This window comes from Aphelocoma coerulescens, chromosome 1A (genome assembly GCF_041296385.1).
Source record: "Aphelocoma coerulescens isolate FSJ_1873_10779 chromosome 1A, UR_Acoe_1.0, whole genome shotgun sequence".
Lineage (NCBI taxonomy): Eukaryota > Metazoa > Chordata > Aves > Passeriformes > Corvidae > Aphelocoma > Aphelocoma coerulescens.
The window spans coordinates 11,906,953-11,925,425 of NC_091014.1; the positions used below are offsets into that span (position 1 = coordinate 11,906,953).

Consider the following 18,473-nt stretch of genomic DNA (forward strand, 5'->3'; position numbering starts at 1 on the left):
TGACAGAAGGTCTTCAGACAGAACGTAGCAATTATAAATTGCCAAATGCTATTAGAAGGAATTATCAGCATCCTTCCTACAGACAGATACAATCTTTTAAATGCACCTCAGCCCAGCAACAGTCTGGTAATAGTCCACTTAGCCTGTGATTTTAGCCTTAGTGAGAAAGTATTAGGATTTTAAATTACTGTAATATAAAATGCCATAATTGTTACCAGTATCTGATTCAGGCACCACTGAATGGATTGTTTGTGACAGATGATGCAAACAGTAGTTGCCGTAGGAACAGTTCATTTGGATTTTGGCACTGTATTACAGCACATCTACAGGTGGGTTTAGGAATCCTTTCAAATTCCTTGAGTAGCATATTCCATATTAATGGTTAGTTGAACAAGAAGAATGAAAGATACTTGATGCTTGAATGTTACTGATATATAAAAACAGAGAGGAAATAGGTCTTTCTTATCAGGAGTGTGGTATATATGAACTGCAAAGGAATTCAAATTATGATAAATCTCACCTTCAGGCTCATGAAAATCTTTTTTTATTTATCTTTTACATCACTTCTTATGGCCAACAATGTTTACTTTCCTACCCATTTTGACATTCAGGGTCCAAAAATATTAGAAACTCAAAAATAATTATCATTACTGTCACTAAATTTGGCTTCTTTTGCTGAGAAAAATTAGACAAAAATTATAACAAAGGCTCATTTAATATGTGACAGGTAGGGACAGCTGTGAACAGTTTCTGCACATCAGCCTCCTCATTAGGGCACTGCTCAAAATAGGGGCAAGTGTCGGTCCAAGCCCTACATGTACAGCAGTGCAGAAATGACAGCAGGTGTTGACACAATTATTTTTAAAGCCAACTGTCCCCACTGCACATCTGCTTCCAAAGTTTGCTGTCTGGATATCACCCCAAACACTTCACAATTGTTCACTACACCCTTACTGAAACGTATATATAACCAGATCTCCCTCTGGACATCTGCTGAGGAGCAAAATTCACCCTGTGAGAACACATGGAAATTAAATGCTTATAGCAGGACTGAAGTCACCCCTGCCTGCCCTCTGATGTGGCTGGGGCTGTGAGGACGTAAATTTAAGACTTAATGCCTTGAATTTGGTTCCTGTGCTCCACTCACTGAGTCTTTCCTGCCCCTCCACGTCTCTACTTTCCAGGCTGCCAAGTCTATACACTGAGTAAAAGCTTGCAAAGGAACACTGAAACAAAATATCCAGTGGGTTATATACTTCTGAGAGTGAGCCCCAGGGAATTGCCCAGAGGAGGGAGAGGATCCAGTTTGTTTGGAATCACTAATTACAGAGCTTTCCAGCTCTGTTCTCCTCCACAGGTTATGCTCAGACATAAGGGAAATGCAAGTGGGAATTTACCTGAAATTACAATATCCTTTTTAAACTTACATGTACCACTACAAATAAAAATCTCTACAGATCTTCTAATCCAATATTTTTAGTCCTTTATTAGTGACTTGTATTCCCTGAGCAAAGCACTAGGATTAGCACTCTTGTGTCCTAAAACACCACATAGCCAGCAACTCTCTTCCACTGAAAGCCTAATCGAAGTACCATAGGAGCTGATCACTACATTAACATCACTTTTAGGGGTTTTATTTTCAGCCAGTGCCCTGACAAGTCCCTCACCTCACTTTGCTCTTCTGGTGTGGGAAAGCTCATCTCGACATTCCTTGAGGATTGCACTTGAATGTGGCAAGGTTTTATTCCTCTCTGGTGCATCAGGGAAGCTTAAGAGCCAGAGCAAAACAACTTCATTTAGTGGGGGACTACCTCTGAGATTCAGAGACTTGAGTTCCTTTCATCATGACTGGTTACCTATGGCTGTTCTATACACAGAACAGAAAATACCTGTCTTGCTTTAGCTCATGTTTTCCTGTGTTCGAGAGAAGCAGACACAGTTCCAGTTAGATTTCAATTTTAGTGGTCTGGTTCATCTGATCTGAGAAATTTTTTGATAGCTCCTCCTGCCTGCCCCCACCACTGAGCATATCTTGGGGCTGAGTGTCTGAGCTCCCTGATGGCTCCTCTTGCCTTCATATGTTAGTGACCCCAGCCTGGAGCAAGAGTCAGAGCAGAACTCAGCATCTTTGAGTGAGCAGCAGGATTCTCCTCTTTTGCATTTACATGCTGAGGGAATCAGGAATAACAAAATATAACAACTGCTTCCTTTTTCAGTTTCTTCTTCCTGAATATTAATTCTTCCTTTGGTAGCAGGCTAGACATTCCTACATGTGAAACAGAACAATATCCCTGCTGTCACTAATTTACTGTCACAATTCCTATTAAATTAAGCCCTGTGCTTCTAGTCTTGGCACGTGGGTGCAAATCACAGACTGAGTTTTCCATGCTATCTGTTCTGCCTTATCTGCATAACCATACCAATGTTCAGATATGGCATCCAATTTACTGTCTGTAGGCAATTATAGCAAGTGCACAACAGAGGACACATTTAAACTAGATCATTTTAATGTGACTAGCATCTGAAGATTCATCAATCCGATTTACTTCCCAGAAACTTTCACAGTGTGAGAATTCCCTGAAGAATCTGTCTGGATGAATTAGCTTTGGAAAAGGCATCTTCAGGCTATTGATCAATCAGCCAGTCATGTATTTCTCTGTCAAGCTACGTTTTGGCTGCAGCTTTTGGGACTCTAAAGAGAAAGGTCATTGCAAAAAGTCATATTTTCAAGCTTCTATTTCACCTTCTTGGTTTTGAAACCCTCATTTGAAACCCAGGGGGCATTCTCCACTGAATGAAAATTTCACTTGATCCACAATGGCCATTAGTGAAACTGGAATGTGGGGCTGATTGAAAAATTTGGGGAATAAAAAAAGTCCAGGAAAATTGGAATTTTATTAAAACATACTGACCTCAGTATGCCGAGAGCATTCTCTTTGGCTGTGGCAACCTATAGTCAGAGCCTGCTGGGAATCAAGGCCACTAACATTAAGGACTTGTCCCTGCAAACGAACTGTGAGAGTGATTCTTCCCTGACCTTCCATGAAAAATACTCCACTTAATGCAATTAGGTAATGCAGCAGTTATCTGCACTTTCTAGGGCACTTTTTACAATGGGCAAAACAAAACCTAGAAGTACCTTTTGGCAGGTTGAGTAAATCCCAGGAAAATCCCTGCCTACAAGAAGGTGCCTGCCAGCTCTCTCCTATCTTCCTCCCCCCAAAATTACAAAGCCTTCCTCAAAAAGCCGTGGAAGGGTTGTGTTCAGCCAGGATGTAATGATTCACATGCAGCTGGGGCCAGCTTGTGAGCTGAGAAACAAAAGGCTCGAGGAAACCTTTTTTTCCTGTTTCTTACACTCAGAAACAGGATTTTGTGGATGAGTAACTAGCAAATGTGAGAGGAAACTTAGTGAGAAACTGTACAATTTGGTATTTCAGAGAACAGCATCAGATATAGAGAAGAATAGGTAACAACAGGCATCTTAATTCTGGAAACCATGCTTCCAAGAAATTCTCACAACCATTCCATTTCTTTTCATGCTGTGTTTTAAATTTTCTACAATTTTGACTTCACTGTGTGCATGATCTTCTGATGAGCACAGAAGGTGAGAGATGTCAGACTGATGCTGACAGAGATACAAATCTGCTGTTTATCCATTGCTGGCTGACTGTACCCCCCTCCCTACCCATCCTTACTAAGATAAAATTCCCACTGCACTTTCCCTAGTAAGGTATGCCTTTTTGGTCCAGAAATAGCATAGAGAGTGATCACTTCCTCCCACTGCCCACTCACAGTGCTTCATGGCAGTGTGGGTGACAAACAGGTGCTGGTGTCTCTGTTCCGTCAGGAGAGTCTTCATTACGTGGCAAAAAATGTTAGAAACAAGGGAATTCATCTCATTAAATGCAGACATACCCAGCATAGAGCCAATCATTTAGGCTGTTTAGCTCACAGAGTGTAAGAATCTCTTTTGAAGCAACCTAATAAAGATAAAATAGGCCAGGTGACAACTTAAAGGTGCCTATTTTCCCAGTTTGGTTTTTGCAGGAACTCCAAAGGGGACAAGCTGTGATGGAAGCAGCCATACTAGAGACAACAAGGGTAAGAGGATACTAATCACATTGCTTTTTGAAATAATTTGAGATGACTCCTTATCTTCTCCTATTCCATCAAATACCTATGACTTACCTGAGCGCAGTTTGAACAATGGCTTAAGAAAAGATCTGTATTTAAAGTTAAGACACCTTTTTTTGTGGGAACATTTTGAGAAAAGGATATGGGAGAAAAATGTGAAAGCCCTCACCTCTGTTCATTCCTCTGTATTTAATACTTCATTCCCCCAAAAGAGAAGGAGAAGCCACTGTAGACAGCAATTGGAATAATAGAAGATATTAGCAGAGTACTGCACTGTGGGTCCCAAGTCAGTGTCCTGGGAAAGATTTTTGGCAGTCAAGTAAGATCCAGCAGGACCACATATAGTTCTGCTCTGCCCACTGGCACATGGCCCTGTGCAGACCTCAAACAGCAGCTGAAGGAGAGCAGCGGGAGGTCTGCCTGGACTTCAGTGATATCAGCAAGCTAGGGCTCCAGTTTTGATGCTCTGAAGCTGCTGCTCCTTTTCTGTCACGCAGACAAAGCACATCAGAGAGAAGCTGACGTTTGAGATTGGTTCTTTACCAATCATGGTGTATAAGAGATCAGTATCAGACCAAAAAATGGGGAAGGAAGCATAAAAAAGAAGACCATGAAAGATCTGTGCAGGTTGTGATCTAGCTGGCACTCTGCATGTTCTTTCAAAGTCCACATTGTCTTTCAGGAGTCATCAGTTTCAAGACATCAATTTGCATTTGCAGTCTTGGTCCAGAAGATTGCTAATGCAGATTTTCTCCGTTCTGACAGTTAATCTTATATATGTTGAAATGTTTGGAAGTTCATTTTACTGCCATTTTGTGAATTTGCTGCTGGAGTTAGTCTAGTTTTTACATCAAGGTATTTCAGTCCTTCATCAAAGCATCCCCACTAACTCCAGTTACATCTTTAAAAATTATTTAAGAATCAAAATAAGTCTGTGTAGTACTGCCAATAACTCAAAGTCTGAAAGCAGCATTTCCATAGCAAAAGTCCCCAGTTGCCCCAGTAACAAAACTATGAGGTGCAAACAGTCATAACTGAATTTTGGCTATCTTTCTAAGCCACTCTGCAATATGACATAATTTGAAAATGAGATTGAAAAACCTTGTAAAGAAACAGACATTTTGTATGTACAACATCCATATTTGTACAGATACAGTGCAACAGGCTCAGCATCATTCACAGACATTGGTAAGTCATGGAATTGTAGAATCATGGGAGATCCTCAAATGGAAGGGACCCAAAAGCCTGAAAGCCCAAGTCCCAAGGAAGCTGTGAAAGCCTACTGTTGGTGTCCCTGACAAAGTGTTCATCCTTTACTGGTGCCTATAAATGCACAACTGGAGGTTTCAGCACATACACATGTGCCCCATCTAGTTTTTATGAACACACCACAACTACCTAGCACGTAAGCTCATAAAACATCTTCTGGAAGAGGCCAAGTGTGTATGTGAAGCTTGTGTTATCCATAAGTATTTTTTATAAATCAAGATAAGACTCAATTTTTAACCTGTATTCTGGAAAATACTAATACCTTGTTCTTTAAGAATCTGGACTCCATTAAATTTGAAAGTGGCAATAGTTGCCTTTGAAATACTGATGTGCTGTAAATCTTGATTAACCTGGTTCCTTTCATCACATCTTTACTCCCTTTGCATCCACAAAGACCATTCCAATACCCAAAAAATGGACTCTGGCAGGAAGTTGAAGAGCCCTAGTAATTTAAATCTCTACTGTTATATGTCTGTGAGTAGAATAAACCCCTCATCCTTTTCTTTCCAGCCTCATTTCAGCTGATGCCAGCCAAAGCAGCCACAGTTTGTGATAGCGCTGGGGGCAGAGTTGATTGCTGTAATCGCACTGCATTCATGGAGTGCTGGGAAAGAAATCATGTTTCCTTGAATTGTGGCACAGCCATTTTCATCTCAGTGTGCCTTACAGGAGAGGTCAATGTAATTGCCATAACCTGCTCCACACATCTTCTGCATCATGAGTGTTGTTTGATCATCTCCCCCAGAGCACCACTGCTGTATCATTTCAGTACTGAATTGGTCACTAGCTGCCATTTACTTTAAAAACTACCAAATTCAAGGCTGTGACATCTTGCTGATATGCTTGCCTGTTTGGGAAGTGTCTTTCTAAAAGACAGGAGCCCACTCTCATACTGACTCATGTCCACCTTCGCATTTGTGTTTACATTCCTGAGGCAACCATCAGAAAACATGCTGAAAAATGAAGGCCGTGGAAAAGGACAAAAATCTCTCTGTAAAATTATCTGGGTTACAATTATCAGCCTCAACATTTCATGTTTTATTTGTAACCTGCAGTACCAGCTCACAGCCTGGAGACATAAATATTTTATACTTTTAATTTAATCACTTCCTGTGCACTGCATAATATTATATCTTTTTGTAGGCTATATATTAGCAACAGCAGAATCATTAATTAATACTTTCAAATAAGATTTAATTCAGACTTTTGTGCCTTTACAATAAATAAAAAATATCTCCTCATAATTATCTTATTATTAACAATCTTGCCTTTTATTATAATTTACTACATAATTAACAATTTCATATCTTCTTAAAGGCACTCATCTATTAAAATAACCAACTTTGGGTCAAAAATATAGAAAAAAAACCATGAAAAAAGATATTATAGAACAACTAAAAATTATATAAGGGGCAAGAAACTTTTCAGCTCTGGAAATGCTCTTGAATTGCAATAAATTCATTATATCTCTAACAAGTTCATAATTGGTTGCCCCTGAAAGCAGAGATTTTGGGAACTGTGAGACCCACAGAATGAAACTATGATGAAATACCTGTAGCAATACAAAACATTTTGGTTCCCTTGGTGGTTATTTTTTAATCTCAAAGCAATAATGACATCCCCAGAGTGTCATGCTTTTACACAGATAATCTCCTCACTTTCTTCTTTCCTTTAACAGAAATAATATTTAGAAGAAATGCAATAAATGTAATAAAGCTGAGCTTCAATAAAAGACTAAATTGAGCAGCACTTAACGTAAAAGAATCTTGAAGACAGATCATCAATGCAGTAATAAACATATATCCATTTCTTCATTGTTCCATTGTGGAAGAGTGGATGCTGGCTCATGGGGAGCTTTTGTTTTAGCTTGTAAAACTGGTTTATGTATAATGGGTGGGTGCTGGGAGACCGCAAGAAAAGGGTCAGACAGGGAAACCAGAAAATTCAGTGCCATGGAAGGAAGTCTTAGGTGGAAATTACTTCCATAAGTGAGCACAGAATGAGTGGCTGCAAAAGAAAATATGTAGTCAGTATTCCATGAATCACACACTGGTTTTATGAAAATAGTGAAAGACTGAATTAGATTTGAGGGCATGTGGTTTGTTCTCCTCAAAACTGTGAATTAGCCTGCACTAGATTAGGGTGCAGTTGAGAAATGCCAGAGTATAGCCAGTGTTTTGTTCTCGAATGCTGGTGGGGTTTGAGAATACAGCACATCTAAAGAAACTCAAAGCTGACGAGCAGGACACTCAGCACCTACCTTCTCACTTTACCTGGACCCAGTAATTTCTAAGAGAAGGGTGTCCTGGTGTGAGAAGACACAGGGAGCAAAGAAAGGCCAACGAAGTGAGGAAGGACCTTCCAGAGACTGAGAGGAATGTGACTTGTGTGTGCCCTCCTGAGAGATCACAGCATGTATGACAAACATCTGCCTCAGGTGGAGGGACAAAGGTTGAGTGACTTGTACCATCACCTTTCTCAGACAAGTTTCTTGTTCACCAATAGCCATAAAAAGCAAGTCCCAGCATTAGTTCACAGCAGCATGGGTGGGTTTGGGGGCAGGAGAGGGAAACATACTCCTGACTCAGCAGTTCAAGTCAGAGAGGAGGCTATCTCGGCTGTTCTCTGTGTAGGTGGTGGCAGCCAGCAAGGCAGGTGCTGCTAGGACTTGGCAAAGTGTGTTTGTGTGCATGGAACAGGAGCACTGCCAAAGGCACACAGTTCCTGGTGGCAAACGCTTTGTGAATGCTGGGTGAGGCCAAGGCCAGGCTGTTTGCATAAGTGCCATTCTTCTAATAATGATCAAATATTCCAAAATTCCCACGAACTGTTCTTTGGTGAAATCCATCCCTGAGGTTTTGGCAGCATGCTAAACATATACACTCATCTCTCAGTGACAGAACCTGCTCTTTCCCTCAAATTCTTCCTAGTCACAGAAACCTTGCTTCCAGATGACTCCCATAGCTGTCTGACAGGTCTGGAGGTGGTCAAGGTGTTATCTTTTTACAGAAGTGTGTCACCAGCTCAACTGTTGAGTTAAACTCCCTCAAAGTAAAATCAAATGATGCACAGACTGAGTAGGAGTACAAAAGCCTTGAGTCAGTGGTTCTCACAATTATTGATTACAGGCAAGCAGTGCATACCCACGAGATTTAAACCACAAAAAATGTGTCTAAGTATCAGACACCAAGACCCAGAAACAGCAATAGCAATGAACTAGAATAATTAATGTGGAGGAATAGTGCAGAAGAATTAATACCTAAGGAAGTAAATTTAAGTAAAAAGTAATATGAGTAAATTCTGGACTTTTCTTGTGCCCTCAAAGACCTTGTCAAAAACGTGACACAGTTCAATTCCCATTCCACAACTAATGTCAACCATGTGTATAAATCGGATTCACTGGAGAGAGCCATACACACTTTCAGCTTTGGATTTGTCCCTTAAACTGAACCAACTGTTACTCTGGTTGTTTAGTTCCTGTGACTCACATTGCAGGGTGTGTAACTTCATTTTCCTATGTATCTTCATTTTTCTTTTTTTATAATGAAATGTCCTGGCCCTCATTAATGTAGGCAAAGGCTTAGACACTCAAAAGAAATCAAAATATGTGATCAGGTGGGAAGAAAGGGGCAGAGAGAAGGACAGAGGGGAAATAAGAAAGAAAGAAAGAAAGAAACAAACAAACAAAATCTACATGATTTTACACACATCTACCAAGCAGTTCCAGAAGGAGGATCACACCTCCATCTCAGTGTCAGTCTCTCCCTTGAGAAGAGGAGTAGCACTGGTGTCACAGGGAATCAGCAACATGCGTTTCCATACAAATAAGCCAGGTCTGTGGACACTACCTTTACCTGTTTTTTAATACATATACCCACCTCTCTTGGACTCATTAAATCCTTCTGATGGAGCTAAAAGCCTTTAGCCCTCCAGCTGCTGCAGAGACCGAAGTAATATTTTGAGATAGGGAATTAAGCTGTATGTCATCTGAGTTATTTTGAATTATGCCATTTCTTTTGCAGTTCACCTGCATTTCAGTGCTCCACACCTGTCTGTCTCTTTGTACAGGTCCCCTTCTGAGCAGACATACTGTTGAACATCTTGTCCATGTAACCAAACACTCTCTGACCAAATGGGTTCAACACATTTCTTCAAGGAATTTGCAAGTCCCTTAGTGGATCATCTGCATTCCAGGGGGAACAGACCTCTGCCAACACCCACCTCTATATTTAGACTCAGAGCCTTCAGGAAGCCATTGTGTCTGTGCCATTCTTGCACATCAAATCATTTAAAAACATTTTTTTTCTTTATGAGTAATGAAATAAAAGGTTAAGAACAGGCATGTTTGTAGCTAACATATCTGTTTTCTCTTCAGGTTTTTGTCAAAGGTTGCCTGCTTTCTGTTCCAGTACACTGTAATGCTTTCTTGTTTTTTCTATGTACCAAACAGTAGCTGCAGGGACACAAGCCCTTTTACAGAGAGACATTTATTCAATAGGTTTAAACATATGAAGCAAAAACAACTGCTTTAAAACTAAATATCCTTTGCTTCAGGCACTGGCTTCTTGAGAGGTAAATGAGGTCAAGAAGATGATGTGGTGTGTGCAAATTTAACAAGGCAGAACCTGGCAGAATAGCTCATAGGCCTGGATCACCAAGTGATTCTGTATCCTTTGCCTGGATTTGTCTACTAAAAATTAGAGTATATGAAAAAATAGGTCAGCATGCCATGTGCAATTCATAATGCATATTACCTTTAGCATTCCTCAGGGCTTAAATGTGACCCTTAAATGTGAAAGGAATTTAAAAAACAGTTTCAGGACAGAAAGGAGACAATACCTTCTGTATTTTCCTAGAATAAAGGCCTTCAATTCAGCTTTATTCCTGTATCCCATCAGTGCATAATGCTAAAAACTTCAGGGACACATTGAAAGACAACTTCTAAGTGAAAGAACTCTTGTAAAGAAAGGGGCTGTCAAATAATTGTTTAAAAAAAATTGAGTACATTTTTATTGTGATGAACACATAAAAATATCTCTTTTATTAGTGTTGGAAAAACAGTGGAGCTGTGCTTTCTCTGAATTAGTAGGTATTTAGACAGACATGAGACTCACAAATAAAAAGCTGTGGATAGAATGAATGAGTTTATGAAAGGTGAGGTAAAGAATAACTTCTGCATTTTATACCATTCCAGTCCCTTTCCCATGAGGACTCAGGTGGCTGCAATTTTTGTACATACTGATGTTTGAGAAGCAGGTTTTGCTCATAAAAATATGAATAATGATGTTTTTAAAATCTGTTCATTCAGAGAGCATGTGCTGCCCAAATAATTTAAATATGACTCATGAATAGTAAATGACACAACCAAAGATGCCAAGTTAAACACGGAAAAGTTAGGAAGCAACAGAAATAGGTAAATATTTCAAAGTCTTTATATATGTGCAATATTAGATAATTTAATTATATAATCATATGCTTTTTCCCCTCAGATATTCCAGATATCCATGCTATAAGAGCTCAAAAATGCCTTTGTTTCCTTTATTACAAATGTGTTTTTGCTTAGAGGCGCTTTTTGGTTTTGCAGGTCAGACCCCTGGTATTTCTGAAATAGACAGCAAGGAGGTTACAGAAGCACAAAGCCTTCCTCCAACCACAGCACGATGGGGCCAGGATGGAGCTCAGCTCTCTGTGAGCCCTCAGGAGCCAGCATGTAGCACCACATCTCGCCTGTCTTCAGTAAGGAGTGACCAAGCTCTTCCCTTTGTGCTTTGCTCACAGGAAAGAGTGATTTAAATATTTATTCACAGTATGTAAACTGTGGAACAGAGGCAGTTCTTCAAGGCAGAATGTATGATTTCAGTTCAGCATGAAGCTAAATAAATTATTTCCAAAATAATACATCCACTAAGACTTTTTGAGACCAATTAGGGTAATTTTTCACTTGTGCACAGTTAGGATATAAATCCTCGGACATGTAAATGTTTAAAAGTGCTGTCAGCCCGGGGAGGTCTAGCAAAAGTCTATTGGTAACAAGAGATATACCTTAATCTTCTCAATATTTTTATAGCTGCTGTTGAAACATGCAAGACACTATTTGGATCCAATTTCTGCCACAGTTTCTGAAGATTTACAACAAATGAAACTTTTGCCAAAGGTAATTCTTCTAGGAAAAACTCTATCAGTTTAATGGGGGAAGAAATTGAGTAGAATGCTTATTTTTTATGCTTCAAGAGGTCAAATATCTGCTTTCATTTGAGTGAATGGCTTTGGGGAGGTGTGGGCAGTTAATTTTCAATACAATCAATTTTATTCAGATATGAGATCTACAACACAAAAGAGGAAAAATTTAAGCACTGCATATTGTATGACCAGATCAAGAGGAACATATATTATAAATTATTTTCTTAAAAGAAATTGATTCATATTTTTATTGTCCATGTGAGATGATCTCCATGCTGAAATAAGGCTTATCCCTTTCCCCTTCCTTTGACAAAGCCTGGTTTTACAGAAGAGCAATACTGAGAGGAAAGTTAAATGATTTGCCCAAGGTCACATAAAAAACTGATATCAGTGGAATCAGAAATTGAACCTACATTATCTGATTCCCCAAAAGGTTTAGGTACTAATGTGCCCATTTTTCCTATATATTTCTCTTTCTTTCACTTTTATGTTTGACGTTTCAGGCAGTATATTTCTACAGTCTTTCTTTGTTAATCCTCAGAAGCTTTACAGAGTCACAACAGCAGGATACACACCATATAAAATATCTGCCATGTACAAAGCAATAGCTGTCCTCAGAGCCCAGAGTTAGGCCAGAATAAATTAACACCATGTCCAATAATTTACTCATTTCTGCTATTTGATGTAATATATATGTCAGCCAAAGGGCTGATGGCTAACTTCAAATACAAAGAAAGACAACACAAGGGCTTGGGGCTGAGATTTTTTTTTCAAAATCTTTGGTATTTGTTAGGGTGGTTTTTCATCAGATAATCAGCTAACTGGATTTGTTTGTAACAGCCAGTCTCAAACAGGTCCCAAATTCCTAAGAATAAAGGAACTGGAAAACCACTTAGCTGCATGACGCAAGAAAAAAGAGTGTCATTTTTAATCTTCTCTTTCTAACCCAGCACGGCAGGCAGTGTGACAGTCTCACTGGCCTCTGTGTACAAAGGAACACAACAGCTGAACTCACTTGTAGTTCAGCAGGGCAGTGAAGGATGTGCTTGGCAGCTTTGTTGAATTGGGATGGTTTAGTTCAGATGCTTGAAGCCCTTTGAAGCTGGACTGCCCCAAATGTCCCACCAGTGAATACACTGAACTGGGAAGGATGAGATTCATGGACCTCTTGGGCTGGCAGATGGAATCCAGCAGGGGATGGTCTTAAGTGTGAGACCCTGCCCAAGGACTTGCTGCACCCAGGGCAGAGCATCCAGCCTGCCAACCTCAGTGACACATGACAGGGATTAAGAGCCTGATCATATAAAGTCAGCCAAATCAAGATTCCTGCCAACTCTTGTAGGATTCATAAACTCCATAGCTTTCCTCAGCCAAAGAGGACCTGGGCACCATAAAAGTGGTAGGTCTAGTCTAGAAATACAAAACACAAACCTTGTTTTGGGAGGAAAGGGTTGAAAGCGAAAGCAGAAGGATGTCAAGGAGGATAGTAAATTCACTCAAGTGACTTTGCAGCTGAGAATGCTAAAAGTACCAGAGTGGGGAGACCCCAGTTATAATGCCTAATGTTAATTAATTAAAAATTAATTTCTGGGCATAGGGCAGCGATATGGGATACACACCATAAAGTCACCGCAAGACATTCCTCTCCCTGTTTTGAGAAGTAGAATTCCTGTGTGGAGAGAGCACACTCACAGACACACTTGGGCCTCCTGCTGGAGAGACAGAGAGGAAGAGAGAGAGATTGAAACCTCAGAGATTGTAAAAGCACAGCCTTGTGATACACTACACATGTGTGAAGCCCTTTAATACAGTGGGGCAGGCAGGGGCCCACACACACCCGCTGATAGGATGAACTGAGCCCACAGCAGCCTGTGTCCGTGTGTGTCTGTGGGCACTGGGATGAACTGAGCCCACAGCAGCCTGTGTCCGTGTGTGTCTGTGGGCACTGGGATGAACTGAGCCCACAGCAGCCTGTGTCCCTGTGTGTGTCTGTGGGCACTGGGATGAACTGAGCCCACAGCAGCCTGTGTCCCTGTGTGTGTCTGTGGGCACTGGGATGAACTGAGCCCACAGCAGCCTGTGTCCCTGTGTGTCTGTGGGCACTGGGATGAACTGAGCCCACAGCAGCCTGTGTCCCTGTGTGTGTCTGTGGGCACTGGGATGAACTGAGCCCACAGCAGCCTGTGTCCCTGTGTGTGTCTGTGGGCACTGGGATGAACTGAGCCCACAGCAGCCTGTGTCCCTGTGTGTGTCTGTGGGCACTGGGATGAACTGAGCCCACAGCAGCCTGTGTCCCTGTGTGTGTCTGTGGGCACTGGGATGAACTGATCCCACAGCAGCCTGTGTCCGTGTGTGTCTGTGGGCACTGGGATGAACTGAGCCCACAGCAGCCTGTGTCCCTGTGTGTGTCTGTGGGCACTGGGATGAACTGAGCCCACAGCAGCCTGTGTCCCTGTGTGTGTCTGTGGGCACTGGGATGAACTGAGCCCACAGCAGCCTGTGTCCCTGTGTGTCTGTGGGCACTGGGATGAACTGAGCCCACAGCAGCCTGTGTCCCTGTGTGTGTCTGTGGGCACTGGGATGAACTGAGCCCACAGCAGCCTGTGTCCCTGTGTGTGTCTGTGGGCACTGGGATGAACTGAGCCCACAGCAGCCTGTGTCCCTGTGTGTCTGTGGGCACTGGGATGAACTGATCCCACAGCAGCCTCTGTCCCCGTGTGTCTGTGGGCACTGGGATGAACTGAGCCCACAGCAGCCTGTGTCCCTGTGTGTGTCTGTGGGCACTGGGATGAACTGATCCCACAGCAGCCTGTGTCCCTGTGTGTCTGTGGGCACTGGGATGAACTGAGCCCACAGCAGCCTGTGTCCCTGTGTGTGTCTGTGGGCACTGGGATGAACTGATCCCACAGCAGCCTGTGTCCCTGTGTGTCTGCGGGCACTGGGATGAACTGAGCCCACAGCAGCCTGTGTCCCTGTGTGTCTGCGGGCACTGGGATGAACTGAGCCCACAGCAGCCTGTGTCCCTGTGTGTCTGCGGGCACTGGGATGAACTGAGCCCACAGCAGCCTGTGTCCCTGTGTGTGTCTGTGGGCACTGGGATGAACTGAGCCCACAGCAGCCTGTGTCCGTGTGTGTGTCTGTGGGCACTGGGATGAACTGAGCCCACAGCAGCCTGTGTCCTCGTGTGTGTCTGTGGGCACTGGGATGAACTGAGCCCACAGCAGCCTGTGTCCGTGTGTGTGTCTGTGGGCACTGGGATGAACTGAGCCCACAGCAGCCTGTGTCCGTGTGTGTGTCTGTGGGCACTGGGATGAACTGAGCCCACAGCAGGCTGTGTCCCTGTGTGTGTCTGTGGGCACTGGGATGAACTGAGCCCACAGCAGCCTGTGTCCCTGTGTGTGTCTGTGGGCACTGGGATGAACTGAGCCCACAGCAGCCTGTGTCCCTGTGTGTGTCTGTGGGCACTGGGATGAACTGAGCCCACAGCAGCCTGTGTCCCCGTGTGTCTGTGGGCACTGGGATGAACTGAGCCCACAGCAGCCTGTGTCCGTGTGTATCTGTGGGCACTGGGATGAACTGAGCCCACAGCAGCCTGTGTCCCTGTGTGTGTCTGTGGGCACTGGGATGAACTGAGCCCACAGCAGCCTGTGTCCCTGTGTGTCTGTGGGCACTGGGATGAACTGATCCCACAGCAGCCTCTGTCCCCGTGTGTCTGTGGGCACTGGGATGAACTGAGCCCACAGCAGCCTCTGTCCCCGTGTGTCTGTGGGCACTGGGATGAACTGAGCCCACAGCAGCCTGTGTCCCTGTGTGTCTGTGGGCACTGGGATGAACTGAGCCCACAGCAGCCTGTGTCCGTGTGTGTGTCTGTGGGCACTGGGATGAACTGAGCCCACAGCAGCCTGTGTCCCTGTGTGTCTGTGGGCACTGGGATGAACTGAGCCCACAGCAGGCTGTGTCCCTGTGTGTGTCTGTGGGCACTGGGATGAACTGAGCCCACAGCAGCCTGTGTCCCCGTGTGTCTGTGGGCACTGGGATGAACTGAGCCCACAGCAGCCTGTGTCCGTGTGTGTGTCTGTGGGCACTGGGATGAACTGAGCCCACAGCAGCCTGTGTCCGTGTGTGTGTCTGTGGGCACTGGGATGAACTGAGCCCACAGCAGCCTGTGTCCCTGTGTGTGTCTGTGGGCACTGGGATGAACTGAGCCCACAGCAGCCTGTGTCCCTGTGTGTCTGTGGGCACTGGGATGAACTGAGCCCACAGCAGCCTGTGTCCCCGTGTGTCTCTGCCACCCGGCGTTGTTAGCGAGGTAATGAAATAAATCTCATTGCATTTCAGCTGTGGTTTAGTGGTCACCCTGGTTACCTGCATATGTGGATTCACATACCTTGAAAACAGCATCAAAAAGTCACATAGTACTGAACAGATCCTGGAGTAATCTTCTGTGTTTTGATTTGCTCCTTAAAACTAAAAATCCCTGATACCAGCCAGAAGAACCATTATGTTTGATATTTGTAGGTGTATCACTTTCAACATGTTTAATAAAATAAAGTCTGCTGCACAAACCAAGCATTTTTTATGGTTGTTCCAGCGTGTTTTATTCCATCTTGGTGTAGCAAGTTTCCCTTAAAACGGAGATTAGTTTCAGTACTTCATCTCCACAAGGCAGAGTAACTTCAACTTATTATTTATGTATAATTGCAGTTTGCCTGAATTAGACTCTAATTACAGCCCAGAACCCACAATTCTGCATCCATTTCAACTTTCAGCAATTTTTTTTTTATTGTTAAGATTTAGTTTCTATTTTCTCAGGTTCTTTTGCTCTGAGTAGAAAACCAGATGAATCTTTCTGAAACTATGTGTGTAATTTATGCTGTAATGGAAAAATATGTCGGCTTTATCAATTTTTCTCGGGTCTTATAACAAAACATGGCAAGCTGATTTCTTTGCCAAATTCTTTCACCCTCTTTTTAAAACATAAATTATCTTGCCTTTTTTTAATACAGACAGACAACGACCTTGTACTTTATATGGAGTGCTTCATCCTTGTAATCTCAGAGCGTTTTATAAATAGATAGAAGACATCAAAGAAGGAAAAGAGTGCTCAAGGGCAGAAGCATCACACCATGGCTCTTATTAAGGTAGTAAACCATCCTTTACTTAAGGGGATCATCCCCTATATCTTTTATTTGTTAATAGAGTTACTGCCTCCTCCAATTTACCTCATGTGTCCTGGGACTAAAAGGAGAGCTGAACCAATCAGTAAATTTCACAGGAGAAAAAAAATTACACTTGATTAATTTGCTTATTACTGTAGAATTTCACCTTGAGAGTCTTTCAGCAAAAAGAAATAGCCGGAAACTTCACCTTCTCCACTAAATAACAGGCCACCCTCTCTCAGTCAAAATCTACTTTGAAATACAGTTTCATGACAGAGGCTTTGCAAAGCTGCAGGACCAAACTGGATTTGGTACTTGATATTTTCTCGGTTTAGCTAACAAGTTGAATGAAATTCTTACATCTAGGTTGATCACTTTATCTCAGTCCAAGTAAAATTTAATATTCTGAAATACAGTGAAACCTCATTATTAGGTGTTTTGCATTCAAAATATGCTTTATTGAATAACTGTTTTGCCAGAAAACAAACTCCTTTTGCTAAGAGACATGGTACTGTGCTCTTCACCAGCACACACCCATTGAAAGAAGCTGCAAAGAAATCTTCAAAGATAAGATAGCAGAGGAGTGTTGATACCTACTTTGTGATTACCAGCATTGGAACATAATCTAGATTGCAACATCAGTAACTTCACTCCTACAAATCTTCACTGGTGGTTCAGTATCTATGGGTAACTAAGACTGTTGCCCATTAAAAATCTATCTATCTAAAGAAATATAAAATCTGCTCTTTAAATAATATATGTTATTTCTCTTTAAAAAGTGACTGCTTTCCATAAAATTTAAAATCAAATAAAGGGCTACGTACTCCTACGGTTCAGAAATGCTGGTGTGGTGCTTTGTGGGGGTGGCAGTGCAGGCCACTCGCATTTCTGGTGCAGCAGGTTCAGACCTCTTCTTGCACAGAAGAGCAGGATGCCAGGAGCTGCAACCATGGTGGGGAGGGTTTTATCCCCTAGACAAAGCACGGTCATGAGCTGCCTCTACATCTCAGAGTATCATGTGTCATTTTCTAGTCGAAATTTTCCACTTTTTGATCAAAACATGTTATTAGCTGTAACATTGTGTGGAGGTCTTTCCTTTCAAGTCACATTTTTTTATAGTCAAAAGAAAAGAAAATGGTAGATTAAACAAGCCCAAATGTGCTGAATATTTATGTGCTGAATATTCTTCTGGACTGAATATTTTTATCAGGACCATCAAATTTCCACAAAACCTGTGTTTATGCTTGCTGTGCTGATGTTAACAAAAACACCACCCCCACGCAGAAATTGCTTAGCTCAGAGCTGGGACATTCTTACCAAGAGCTGACCTCAACATTTGCCAGACATGCCATGAACGAGGACCCCTTTCATGGCTTCTCCTGGGGTGCTCTGGAGGATAGATGCTGTGGTAGAAGAGAGATTTCAACCCCCTTTTCAGGGAGATTTGTGCCCAGCATCTCCTCTCCCACACAGGGGTTCTGTAGTAGTTCTATATCTTGGGGTGGTAATCATTACTCCACCAGATTTATTGTGCTTGCTCAACTCTGGGACATTTCAAGCCACTTTTTTTTTTTTTTCCTATTTCCTTGAAAATCATCTAACCACAAAAGGCAAAAAAGAGGTTTTAAAGAATTTGGAACGAATTTACACTCAAGCCACTGCCCTAGGAAGAAAATAAATATTTGTGGCCATGCCTGAAAAATGCATGACAGTCCCCTGATCTGGTTG

The 18,473-nt window shown here is 42.4% G+C and overlaps 1 long non-coding RNA gene across 7 annotated transcripts in view; it reads left to right on the top strand.

The window, feature by feature from the left end:
* LOC138121803 (uncharacterized) overlaps positions 1-17,357 on the top strand; it is a 31,901-nt gene extending 14,544 nt beyond the window's left edge. Inside the window, exons 3-7 of one of the 7 annotated variants that reach the window (XR_011156272.1) lie at positions 4,037-4,104; positions 10,991-11,142; positions 11,474-11,560; positions 16,593-16,727; positions 17,273-17,357. This is a non-coding gene — a long non-coding RNA (uncharacterized lncRNA). The other 6 variants (XR_011156270.1, XR_011156275.1, XR_011156271.1 and 3 more) reach the window with 6 other exon arrangements.
* Positions 17,358-18,473: the final 1,116 nt, after the last annotated feature.